This window comes from Triticum dicoccoides, chromosome 6A, assembly GCF_002162155.2.
Source record: "Triticum dicoccoides isolate Atlit2015 ecotype Zavitan chromosome 6A, WEW_v2.0, whole genome shotgun sequence".
In the NCBI taxonomy this organism is placed as follows: Eukaryota; Viridiplantae; Streptophyta; class Magnoliopsida; order Poales; family Poaceae; genus Triticum; species Triticum dicoccoides.
The window spans coordinates 221,972,461-221,986,993 of record NC_041390.1 but is presented as its reverse complement, the minus strand read 5'-3'; positions in this window follow the sequence as shown (position 1 = coordinate 221,986,993).

The following is a 14,533-nucleotide window of genomic DNA, read 5'->3' as shown; positions in this document are numbered from 1 at the left end:
GCTGAAGCTTAAAGCGCTCCTGCTCAAGAGATTCCTCAGGCACGATGAAGTCTTCATTGCCGAGGCTCACCTCCTCCTCGGAGAGCGGATGTTACCTACGGTCCTCCGAGTCTTCTTCCGTGGCCTGTTCGTCAGGGCGGAATTGCCCCTCTTCCCGATGGTCTTGTTGGGCAGTTTTTTCCTCGAACTCCTCTGTGTCTTCGGCACCATTCGGAGTGTTGTTGTTTCCTGTGCCGGTATTGTTGTCTCTGCTGTGGTGTGATTTAGAGTGGCACCGTTGACGCTGGCGCTTTGGTTGTCTCTTCGGAGGGTCCTCCTTCACTGGGTTTTCCTTGTCATCGCCGCTATTATTTTTGGGTGTATCTACCATGTATATGTCATATGAGGAAGTGGCCGTCCAGCTTCCAGTGAATGGCGGGTCTTGGCCTTGCTCCTCATTAGCATCGTCGTCCATACTGTCGATGTCTTCGGAGCCGTAATCAAGCATGTCAGCTAAGTCCTCGACATCGGCTATGAAGTGGGTGGTGGGTGGGAAGCAAAATTCTCGATCGTCAGGCCCTAGTTAAAACCGGACATAGTTCGGCTGCCTGTCCCCCGCGAAGGATAGGCTCTTTAATGAGTTCAGCACATCGCCCAAAGGCGAGTGCTGGAAGATGTCTGCGGCGCTGAATTCGAAGATCGATGAGCGATCAAGTTCGGTGTCTGCGGGCTCACATGGTTCAGAACTTATAACCAGATATGATTCCGGGATTCCGGTGACACAGATATTGTGAGAGGTTAGGTCCATGTGCGGCTCCAGCGACGGAGAATCTATGGCCTCCGTGGTGGGGTCGAACCTCCGATCCTTGCATGTCGCAGTGTGCTCCAGATCTAAAGGCGGAGTGGTCACAGGAGCTATCTCCTAGATGCAGTCTGACGAGAGATTTAGGTCATGTTCGTCAAGGTGACCAGGAGCGATCGTCGCGGTATCGAATCCGGTGAAGATCAAATCTCCATGGATGTCCGCAATGTAATTCAGGCTCCCAAACCTGACCAGATGGCCAGGGGCATAGCTATCGATCTGCTCCAGGTGGCCAAACGAGTTGGCCTGTAGTGCGAAGCCGCCGAACACGAAGATCTGTCCGAGGAGGAAGGTTTCTCCGTGGACAGCATCATTGTTGACATTTGAAGGGGCCATCGAACCTTTTGGGGAAGGCACAACGGAACTCTCAATGAAAGCACCAGTGTCGGTGTCAAAACCGGCGAATCTCGGGTAGGGGGTCCCGAACTGTGTGTCTAAGGTCGATGGTAACAGGAGACAGGGGACATGATGTTTACCCAGGTTCAGGCCCTCTCTATGGAGGTAATACCCTACTTCTTGCTTCATTGATCTTGATGGATATGAGTATTACAAGAGTTGATCTACCACGAGATCGTAATGGCTAAACCCTAGAAGTCTAGCCTGCATGACTATGGTAATGAGTATCTCCCTCTCCGGACTAAGCCCTCTGGTTTATGTAAACACCAGGAGGATCTAGGGTTACATAAGGTCGGTTACAAAGAAAGGAATCCACATATTTGATCACCAAGCTTGCCCTCCACGCCTAGGAGAGTCCCATCCAGACACGGGTGCAGTCTTCGGTCTTCGTATCTTCACAGCCCATTAGTCCGGCCCATGGCTAACAGGCCGGACGCCCGAGGACCCCTGAGTCCAGGACTCCCTCAGCGGGTATCGTTATTTTCTGACCTTCACAGATGATTTGAGCACATATGGATATATCTACTTCATGAAACATAAGTCTGAAACATTTGAAAATTTCAAAGAATTTCAGAGTGAAGTGGAAAATCATCGTAACAAGAAAATTAAGTTTCTATGGTCTGATCATGGAGGTGAATGTTTGAGTTATGAGTTTGGTCTTCATTTGAAACAATGCGGAATAGTTTCGCAACTCACGCCACCTGGAACACCACAGTGTAATGGTGTGTCCGAACGTCGTAACCGCACTTTATTAGATATGGTGCGATCTAAGATGTCTCTTACTGATTTACTGCTATCGTTCTGGGGTTATGCTTCAGAGACAGCTGCATTCAAGTTAAATAGTGCACCATCGAAACCCATTGAGATGACACCGTATGAACTGTGGTTTGGCAAGAAACCCAAGTTGTCGTTTCTTAAAGTTTGGGGCTGCGATGCTTATGTGAAAAAGATTCAACCTGATAAGCTCGAACCCAAATCGGAGAAATGTGTCTTCATAGGATACCCAAACACTACTGCAGGATGCTGCTAATGCAACACTACGATCAGAGACCCTTTGACGAAACTATGTGCGATGCAATAATCGCAAACGGTGGTGTAAAAAACCGTCAAAAGGTGCAAAATGTTTGTGATGACAGATGCATCAAACACAGTTCAGATTTTAGTTGCGTGTGCGATTCAGGGCATATAGTTCAGTTCAATTAACTGTTTTCGATGAGGAGGAACAAAAGAAACGGGCAGCCAGATGAAGGTGTGTGCGATGTACAACATACAGTTCACTCGGATGAATTGTCTATGATTAGGCAACACAAAAGAAACGGTCAGCCAGATCAAGGCGTGTGCGATGTACAACATACAATTCACTCGGATGAACTGTTTGTGATTAGGCAACACAAAAGAAACGGTCAGCCAGACCAAGGTGTGTGCGATGTATGACACGCAGTTCAGCCAGATGAAGTGTTTGCGTTGAGACAAGAGAACAGAAACGATTCAATATAACAAATACCATAAATACTCCAAGGTTCAAATTCAAATATTACATCACCCAAATTCAAACATTGCAAGCTGCGTCGTTTCTGAAAAGGGATCAGCCGCTGACAAGTCATGTATGGGTTTGACACAATAACTTCCAATTGCTTTTGACATATGCTCTTCCAATACGAAGTTTGGCATTTTTGGAGGCACTTCCATTCCGTAGTACCTGCCGGCTCTGATAATCATACCATTTATCTTTCCTAATTAAATGTGTGTTCAACCTCAGTACCCTCAGCACCTTTGCTCTGGCAAGAAAGAACCTGGCGAGTGTAATCTCCGGTGGGGTCCCTCGGTAGGAGTTCAAAGTAATATTTGAGAGATGCAGATCCAGGCATTCGATGTGATTGTCGTTATAAACATCTTCCACCGGGCCTAATATGCACTGCAAAAGAACAGAACATGTTACTGCCTACATGCAGTTATGAACACTGCTACATGCCCATTTGGTTTGCAGGATTTGTAAAATGCACAAACGTGCCATCTTCGATCTAGCATGATTAACATGAGCATTTGATTACAATCTAGAAACATGTAGCCTTCTTCACAAGTGGTTGGATTGGATGAAAAATTCCCAAGAAAACTAGTACAGATGAATCCAAAGGAGAAATGCTTATGGACGATTGTAACCATATGAATGTAGCAACCAATATGGGGTGGGGTGTATGTCCTAAAACCCTCCAAAATTCCTTCAGAAATCGTAATACATTGTCATTGTAAACTTGGGAAAAGGTGCAAAAAATTGAACTCCCTTATGGTTAACATTTAACAAGAGAGGACCATCACCTCGATATACAACTTCTTCAGGCACGGAAAGCATCTCAGGCAACTGAAAACTTGGTCCAGGTTGGGGATGACAGATTCTAGTGCCAAGACCTTCACTGTGCCCATAGTCTGGGTGAAGCTTCGCTGGATGACAGATGAACATACGTCTTCAAAACTAGAAATAACATTGATATCAAGAAGGAGATGTATATAAGGCGACTGTTGTACCTGAAAGATGTAGTATTTGACAGACGAGTAGCCCACCACTTTCAATTTCGGCGCAGAAATGACATTGACTCTTGTTGGACCTTGTTGGTCAACTACAAGTAATCTCTCAAGTGAAGGTGTGCCCCGGATGACCATATTGTGGTCCACCTTTTGTGATCTCTCATTGCAGCACCAGCAACACACATAAATAGTTCGAAGAGTCCTGGAGGTGATGTGCAAGGTACTCGACCAATTCATCGCCTAAAGACAAAGAAACTCGAGTGTAGTACAGCCGTGGAGCAGGCGCTCCATGTCATCCTTTGGGATGCGGACAGCGACGAAATTGAGGTGCTTCAGTCGTGGTAGAAAAAGAGCGGGGGCATCATTAAGGGGGGATGGCAGTTCATGAACTTGGCGAGGCGCAGCGTGGGCGCGAAGGAGCGCGGACGTTGGCAGCAAGCGCATATGCCCATCATTATAACTTAGCTTTTCGAGCTGATCTATTGCGCGGGATCGGAACCACTCGTCAAGCTTGGCTCGTTCCTTGCCATTGGAACGGAACTTGCCCGCGATAAGGCCTTTGATTGGGCCATCGTGACTGCCGAGGATCTGGGAGAATGCATCCAAGCTTTGGAGATAGCCATGGCAGAGCTTCTGGGAGTCGAGGAGGTTGACAGGGGTGCGGAGCGATAGGGTGCGCCACCGCCGGGAAAGGGCGGCTGTCCTCGCCCGATATTTGATTGGGAGGACGGATATGATGACTATCAACATATCATCAGGGAGGTTGTTGATGAAGTCTAGGCCTGGTGGAGTCGCTTGTGGTTCTTTCTCGACCTGCCTCCTCTTGTTGGCAGCCTCGTTCTCCACCTCGTCGGCGGGGACGGAAACCTTTGTCTCCATATTCACGCCGTGCTCCGGTGCTTCAGCAGCCCCGGCGTCGCCACTCCCTCCGATGGGGCGCTTCGGCGGCATCCTCGTACACTGACGGCTTTGATGACTTAGAGCGGCGTCTAGGATGCGGGCGGAGAGAGAGGAACTATGTGTGTGGTGAGGATGGGGGGTGCGGCCGCTCGGCGGCGCCATTAATATAGACCAGTGGGAGCAAGGCAGGCGGCGGTCCAAGGCTGTCTCGCTTCCCGGTGAGAACGACTGCTTAATCTCTACTATGAATGAAATCTATGCTTAATCCTGATGAGAACTATTAATTTTTAGCTACATATTTTGAGAAATTGCAGTGTCTCTTGGCTTAGCGCCGACGTCTGACTTTAATTTGCATACCATAATCTGAACCATTTGCATTGAAGAGATGCACAGATCCTGTGTTGAAAAGCTTGTACACTTCCCGGTGAGCCTACGCACCGGACTGTGCTCACACGCCTCCCGTTCAGTCAAGCAACTGTCCACACGGCACCTCCTATAGCCATTAAAGCCAAGACACATGGCGTCACGTGAATGGTTAACTGAACGCACACGGTTTGAATTATACAAAAGTTTGAGATATTAAAGTGGCAGCTATTTTTTTCAAAATGCCTTTGTTGGCTGTCATTATTCGAGTGCGCCTTCTCTCAAAATGGACACGAAAAATACCACAGCATGTCGGGTGCCCTTCCATGATAGCATGCCAAGTTTCATGAATTTCACACGAGTTTTAGATTTACTAGAATTTAAAAACAAAGTATCTCAAAATTTTGCCAGCAATCAATGGTGCCCTGGTGTTTGAAATTCTTTCCCATTTCTTGCATGTTACCTATGCATGCACCCAAGGACATAGATTTGATTTTTCAACCAATTTATATGCACTGGAGCATGCGCATGTAGTTCAAATTTGAATTATGCACATAAATGCATTGAAAACTCAGATTATGGATAAAAATGTCCAAACGAAACCGGAAAAATCACAAAAATTCACACAATACTCCTGTTGTTCTATGTTGACATGAGAAAAAAAAATTGAAAGCAATAAGAGGCAATGGATATCGTTCCGTCCCCAAAGGTGGGGTGTTCCCTACCGAAAACCATCATGCTTGTTGTGAGAAGCTCCGTTTTGTGAGAAGCATATACCCAAACCTGCCCCAAATGGGACAAATTTTTTACCATGGCATGTTGATGCCGCTCCATGATAGCATGCCAAGTTCATGAATTTCAGACGAGTTTTGGATTTACTAGAATTTAAAAACCAGGCATCTCAATGTTTTGCCTGTAATCAACGGTGCCCTGGTGCTTGAAATTCATTCCCATTTCTTGAATGGGACCTAAGCATGCACCTAAGGACACAGATTTGATTTTTCAACCAATTTATATGCACTGAAGCATGCACATGTAGTTCAAATTTGAATTATGCACATAAATGCATTGAAAACTCACACAATGCATAAAAATGTCCGAACGAACCCCGAAAAATCACAAAAATTCACACAACACTCCTGTTGGTCTATGCTGACACGCGAAAAAATTTGAAAGCAAGAAGAGGCAATGGATGTCGTTCTATCCCCAAAGGTGAGGCGTTCCCTACCGAAAACCATCATGCTTGTTGTGAGAAGCTCCGGTTTGTGAGAAGCATATACCCAAACCTTCCCCAAATGGGACAAAAATTTTACCACGAAATGTTGATGCCGCTCCATGATAGCATGCCAAGTTCCATGAATTTCAGACGAGTTTTGGATTTACTAGAATTTGAAAACCAGTCATCTCAATGTTTTGCCGGCAATCAACGGTGTCCTGGTGTTTGAAATTCATTCCCATTTCTTGCATGGGACCTAGGCATGCACCCAAGGACACATATTTGATTTTTCAACCAATTTATATGCACTCAAGCATGCGCATGTAGTTCAAATTTGAATTATGCACATAAATGCATTGAAAACTCAGAAAATGCATAAAAATGTCCAAATGAACCCCGAAAAATCACAAAAAATCACACAATACTCATGTTGTTCAATGTTGACACGATAAAAAAAATTGAAAGAAATAAGAGGCAATGGATATCGTTCCGTCCCCAAAGGTGGGGCGTTCCCTACCGAAAACCATCATGCTTGTTGTGAGAAGCTCCGGTTTGTGAGAAGCATATACCCAAACCTGCCCCAAATGGAACAAAAAATTTACCACGACATGTTGATGCCGCTCCATGATAGCATGCCAAGTTTCATGAATTTCAGATGAGTTTTGGATTTACTAGAATTTAAAAACCAGGCATCTCAATGTTTTGCCGGCAGTCAATGTTGCCCTGGTGTTTGAAATTCATTCCCATTTCTTGCATGGGACCAAAGCATGCACCCAAGGACACATATTTGACTTTTCAACCAATTTATATGCACTGGAGCATGCGCATGTAGTTCAAATTTGAATTATGCACATAAATGCATTGAAAACTCAGATAATGCATAAAAATGTCCAAACGAACCCCAAAAATCACAAAAATTCACACAACACTCCTGTTGTTCTATGTTGACATGAGAAAAAAATTGAAAGCAATAAGAGGCAATGGATATCATTTCGTCCCCAAAGGTGGGGCGTTCCCTACCGAAAACCATCATGCTTGTTGTGAGAACCTCCGGTTTGTGAGAAGCATATACCCAAACGTGCCTCAAATGGGATAAAAAATTTACCACGACATGTTGATGCCGCTTCATGATAGCATGCCAAGTTTCATGAATTTCATACGAGTTTCGGATTTACTAGAATTTAAAAACTAGGCATCTCAATGTTTGCGGCCGAGTGACGGTGGCATGGTGTTTGACATTCATCCCCATATCTTGCATGGGCCCTAAGCATGCACCCAAGGACAAATATTTGTTTTTTCAACCAATTTATATACATTGGAGCATGTGCATGTAGTTCAAATTTGAATTATGCACATAAATGCATTGAAAACTCACTTAATGCATAAAAATGTCCAAATGAACCTTGAATAATTCCAATTTTTTTGACGACACACCTATAGTTGCATGTTCACTCCAGATAAAAGTTCTAGCAATTGAAACACCGTCCATGGCCGCTGTGACCCCATTATGTAATTCAAATCAAGACGAAAAATCAAGTAGATTCCACACAGTTTATTATAACCAACCATGTGAGATGCAGCACAAAATATCTTTGGACCGTGTCTGAATAAGGGACCGTGTCTAATGACACTTTGCGCGCCAGTTTTTTGGCTGGAGTGATTCCAAATTTTCGGCTTCCGCAGAAATATCTACCTCCCCCCTCCCCCTTACAAAAGCCACATTTCCCCTTTTTCTGCCTTCTTTTCCAAGTTGAAACCTTCACTCCTTGCTTGCAGCACCGTCGCCTCCTCGCCGGGGACCCTCCTTCATACTGCTCGGCCTCGCCTATCCAGGCAGGTAATTCACACCCGACCCCCATCCTCCTCCTCTTTCCACCTCCCACATGCCCCGACCGCCGGCGCGAGCGCGACACCTTCCACCCAAATCACCAACCCCTCCACCAAATAAGCACCGGCCTAAGACATGGTGCACGCAGTATAGTCAGGACCTCAAGGAGCATTTGGTAGCGGAGAAGCAAATCATGGCCGCACGCGCGGATGAGGTCGCGATGGCTGCCATTCGTGCCGACCCCCAGATCTTGGAGGAGCACCTCACGAGGCACCGTTGAGGCCTCGCGCACCGACGTCGCGACGCGGTTGGCTGCTTTAAATGACAGTTCGTGGCATTTTCTAGAGGCCACGGTCGGTGCCTTCGACTCAGACTATGAGGTGTTTTCTCAGCGTGCACGTGCTTACCTCATCTCGAGAGCCAGCAGGCTGGTGCCTGGAGCGGCTCAGGGAACTCACCACTACAACGAGGGCACCCACGATGCGGAGGCCTCGCCCTCTTCCATGTCCAAGGAGCCAATCGTCATCGATATCTCCGACAATGAGGAGTAGCTTGTCTTATTATCTCACTATAAGGACCCATGTTCAGTTTGCTAGCTACTACCTTTCCTTAACAAATTCTAGTAAATTGTGCTATCTACTTTTACCATGCAATCTTTTGCTACAGTGTATATGTTCTATATGTGATGCAATGTGGTGTTCAATTAACTGCTTGGTCCAATTCTGCAAATGTGATGTTCAGTTCTTTAGGGCACAATATTTCCAAGTTGTTAAGCATGCTTTATTTGGTTAACTGTCTGATCTTCTATTAGGAGTATGTTATATTATTCAATTGGTGTTTAGCTAACTGTTTGATTCACTTGTTGTGCTATTTAGTTAACTGCTTGGTCCAATTCTGCCATGCGATGTTCAATTGTTGTGGTTGCATTCTATTATTGTATACCATGTGAGGAATAAATCGAATTTGGCTGTACTAAATACATGAGAAACAAATACAATTGTTATATTTCCAAGTTGTTAAGCATGCTTGGTTTGGTTAACTGTCTGATCTTCTATTAGGAGTATGTTATATTGTGCAATGTGGTGCTCAGTTAATGTTTGGTTCATGTGTTGTGGTGTTTAGTTAACTGCTTGGTTCAATTCTGCAATGCGATGTTCAATTGCTGTGGCTGCATTCTGTTATTGTATACCATGTGAGGAATACATCGAATTGGGCTGCACTTAATACATGACAAACATATACAAGTGCTATATTTCCTAGTTCTTAATCATGCTTGGTTTGGATAAATGGGTTTTCCATATGGCTTGAATTAATTTGATGAATCTACAATGTGCTTATCTATCATCAACATATTTTACTGATAGCATGCAAACCCTTACTTAACCTGATTACTAACTACCTTATATGTGTTGCAGGGAAACAATGGGAAGCACTGAGGTTTACAAGATGGTACTAACTATTATACCTTGCCTTTTTTATTCCTTTGCCCTGTTTCCAATATAGAGAAGATATTTGTGCACATCCTTGTTTTCAGCGTTCACTGATGATTACCTCTCAAACCTCCTCCACGGTTAGGAGGCGAGGAAAGTTTTCATACAACACCCACGGTTCAATATTGAAGTGTTCCTGAAGAGGTCGAAGGATGGACGGTTAATCATCCACAGGCACTGGCCTATAGTTGCAAAGACCTTCAACATGAATGAAGGCTCAATATTCGCCTTCCGCTTTAGTAGTTTTCCAGATGAGATGCATCTCTCTATGTACCGTCTATGATGCTAATTTTGAAAGGTTCTAGATGTTGCATGTGAAACTTGCTGCTGGTGCAGTTGTGTAATGGGGTAGCTTAGTGCTGAAGCTATATCATGTTGTACTCTGATGTATTTCAATTATAAAATCCTACTTCCTTAATATGGAAATGGAATATATTATGTGCTTAATATAAATGTCAATTAGATTAGTAAATTGATTATCAATAATAGGGTAATTAGCTCGCTAATTGGCCAATTAGCTTGCTAATTGGGTTTTCCTATTGCAAACGGTTAATGAGAAAACACCATGGGTGATGACCTCAGGCAACACACATAGTTTCTAGGAATAAACCGTGTTGGATTCTTTTTAAATCTATTTGCGTTACGCCACCTTGCGCAAACATTTTCCTTGTAGCGACTATGTGGGATGTATATACGAATGGAAACGTTTAGCGGGGACTAACTGTATGGGATGTACTTGCGACCGGAAACAATTTCACCGTATAATTGTATTTTTTAGCACTACTGTATGTATTTCCATATTTGAGCACTCGCCGGTCGCACACGACCTCATTTTGCCGAGCGTGTGTGCCAGGAGGGCATATCCCCAACGGTTTCTGGGTCATCTGGGAAGGACCCCCCCCCCCTATCGCCCACACTCACTTGGCGACGTTTCCGAATGCCATCGCGACAAGGGGTTAAAAACCGTTTGTTTAGGACCGACGCACACTAGTGAAAGGAAACTGTTGGGTACACCTTCTATCACAGATCCGAAGGCAAGATATTCATTGCTAAGAATGGATCCTTTCTAGAGAAGGAGTTTCTCTCGAAAGAAGTGAGTGGGAGGAATGTAGAACTTGATGAGGTAACTCTATCTTCTCCCTTATTGGAAAGTAGTTCATCATAGAAATCAGTTCCATTGATTCCTACATCAATTAGTGAGGAAGTTAATGATGATGTTCATGAAACTTCTGATGAAGTTACTACCGAACCTCATAGGTCAACCAGAGTAAGATCCGCACCAGAGTGGTACGGTAATCCTGTTCTAGAGGCCATGTCACTTGACCATGACGAACCTACGAACTATGAGGAAGCGATCATGAGCCCAGATTCCATGAAATGGCTTGAGGCCATGAAATCTGAGATGGGATCCATGTATGAGAACAAAGTGTGGACTTTTGTTGACTTGCCCAATGATCGGCAAGCCATAGAGAATAAATGGATCTTCAAGAAGAAGATTGATGCTGACGGTAATGTTACTGTCTACAAAGCTCGACTTGCTGCGAAAGGTTTTCCACAAGTTCAAGGAGTTGACTATGATGAGACCTTCTCACCCGTAGCAATTCTTAAGTCCCTTCGAATCATGTTAGCAATTGCCGCATTTTATGATTATGTAATTTGGAAAATGGATGTCAAAAATACATTCCTTAATGGATATCTTAAAGAAGAGTTGTATATGATGCAACCAGAAGGTTTTGTCGGTCCAAAAGGTGCTAACAAAGTGTGCATGCTCCAGCGATCCATTTATGGACTGGTGCAAGCCTCTCGGAGTTGGAATATACACTTTCATAGTGTGATCAAAGCATATGGTTTTATACAGACTTTTGGAGAAGCCTGTATTTACAAGGAAGTGAGTGGGAGCTCTGTAGCATTTCTGATATTATATGTGGATGACATATTGTTGATCGAAAATGACACTGAATTTCTAAATAGCATAAAAGGATACTTGAATAAGAATTTTTCAATGAAATACCTCGATGAAGCTGCTTATATATTGGGCATCAAGATATATCGAGATAGATCAAGACGCTTAATTGGACTTTCACAAAGCACATACCTTGACAAAGTTTTGAAGAAGTTCAAAATGGATCAATCAAAGAAAGGGTTCTTGCCTGTGTTACAAGGTGTGAAGTTGAGTCAGACTCAATGCCTGACCACTTCAGAAGATAGAGATAAAATGAAAGTGATTACCTATGCCTCAGCCATAGGTTCTATCATGTATGCAATGTTGTGAACCAGACCTGATGCGTGCCTTGCTATTAGTTTAGCAGGGAGGTACCAAAGTAATCCAGGAGGGGATCACTGGACAGCGGTCAAGAACATCCTGAAATACCTGAAAAGGACTAAGGATATGTTTCTCGTTTATGGAGATAACAAAGAGCTCATCGTAAACGGTTACGTCGATGCAAGCTTTGAAACTGATCTGGATGACTCTAAGTCACAAGCCGGATACATATTTTTATTGAATGGTGGAGCTGTTAGTTGGTGCAGTTCTAAGAAGAGCGCCGTGGCGGGATCTACGTGTGAAGTGGAATACATAGCTCCTTCGGAAGCGGCAAATGAAGGAGTTTGGATGAAGGAGTTCATATCCGATATAGGTGTAATACCTAGTCCGTCGGGTCCAATGAAAATCTTTTGTGACAATAATAGTGCAATTGCCTTGGCAAAGGAATCCTGATTTCATAAGAGAACCAAGAACATCAAGAGACGCTTCAATTCAAGTCAAGGAGGGAGACATAGAGATTTGCCAGATACATACAGATCTGAATGTTGCAGACCCATTGACTAAGCCTCTCTCACGAGCAAAACATGATCAGCACCAAGACCCCATGGGTGTTAGAATAATTACTGTGTAATCTAGATTATTGACTCTAGTGCAAGTGGGAGACTGAAGGAAATATGCCCTAGAGGCAATAATAAAGTTGTTATTTATATTTCCTTATATCATGATAAATATTTATTATTCATGCTAGAATTGTATTAACCGGAAACTTAGTACATGTGTGAATACATAGACAAACAGAGTGTCCCTAGTATGCCTCTACTTGACTAGCTCGTTAATCAAAGATGGTTAAGTTTCCTAACCATGGACATGTGTTGTCATTTGATGAACGGGATCACATCATTAGAGAATGATGTGATGGACAAGACCCATCCGTTAGCTTAGCGCTATGATCGTTTAGTTTATTGCTATTGCTTTCTTCATGACTTATACATGTTCCTATGACTACGAGATTATACAAATCCCGAATACCGGAGGAACACTTAATGTGCTATCAAACGTCACAACGTAACTGGGTGATTATAAAGATGCTCTACAGGTGTCTCCGATGGTGTTTGTTGAGTTGGCATAGATCCAGATTAGGATTTGTCACTCCATGTTTTGGAGAGGTATCTCTGGGCCCTCTCAGTAATGCTCATCACTATAAGACTTTCAAGCAAAGTGACTATGAGTTAGTTGCAGGATGATGCATTACGGAACGAGTAAAGAGACTTGTCGGTAACGAGATAGAACTAGGTATGATGATACTGACGATCGAATCTCGGGCAAGTAACATACCGATGACAAAGGGAACAACATATGTTGTTATGCGGTTTGACCGATAAAGATCTTCATATAATATGTAGAAACCAATATGAGCATCCAAGTTCCACTATTGGTTATTGACCGGAGATGTGTCTCGTTCATGTGTACATAGTTCTCGAACACGTAGGGTCCGCACGCTTAACGTTCCATGACGGTTTAGCCGTGTGCGGTGCCCCCTCCACAGTTTTACACCTCGGTCATATTGTCGTAGTGCTTAGGCGAAGCTCTGCGTCGGTAACTTCATCATCACCGTCAACACGCTGTCGTGCTGACGAAACTCTCCCTTGGTCTGAATTGGATCAAGAGTTCGAGGGACATCACCAAGATGAATGTGTTCAGATCGCGGAGGTGTCGTGCATTCGGTACTTGATTGGTTGGATCGCGAAGAAATTCGACTACATCAACCGTGTTACTAAACGCTCCTGCTTTCGGTCTACGATGGTATGTAGACACATTCTCCCCTCTCATTTCTATGCATCTCCTAGATAGATCTTGCATGATCGTAGGAAATTTTTTGAAATACTGCGTTCCCCAACAATGGGATAGATTATACCTGCTTCTAGAAGCTTTAGTATTTCAGTTCTTACCACTTCTTTCAATTTAGGATTTAAATGTCTTTAGTGATCAACAACGGTTTTAGCATCAGGTTCCATATTAATCTTGTGCTGACAGAGAGTGTGACTAATGCCCTTAAGATCATCAAGAGTATATCCAATAGCAGCTTTGTGCTTCTTTAGAATTTTCAACAATCTTTCTTCTTCATGTTCTGAAACGTTAGCACTAAGAATAACAAGATATATCTTTTTCTCATCAAGATAAGCATATTTCAAAGTGTCTGGAAATTGTTTTAACTCAAACACAGGATCACCTTTAGGTGGAGGAGGACCCCCTAGAGTTTCAATAGGAAAATTGTGTTTAAGCAGAGGTCGTTGTTCAAATAAATTTTTATCTATTTCATTTCTTTCATGCATATGCATATAATTTTCATGGTCTAGCAAATATTGTTCTAGTGGGTCAGTAGGAGGCACGTCAATAGAAGCAAGACCAATTATTTCATCCTTACTACACAATTACTCTTATGATGTTTTCTATTAAACTTGGAAAAAATAAACCCATGAGACACATCACCAAAACTAACACTGACAATTTGTTTCTCACAATCTATTTTAGCATTAACGGTGTTCAAGAAAGATCTACCAAAGATAATGGGACAAAGGCCATCTTGTGGAGAACCAAGAACAAGATAATCAGTAGGATATTTTATTTTCCCACAGAAGACTTCAACATCTCTAAGAATACCTAACAGTGTTATGGTGTCTCTATTAGCAAGCTTAATAGTAAAATCTATGTC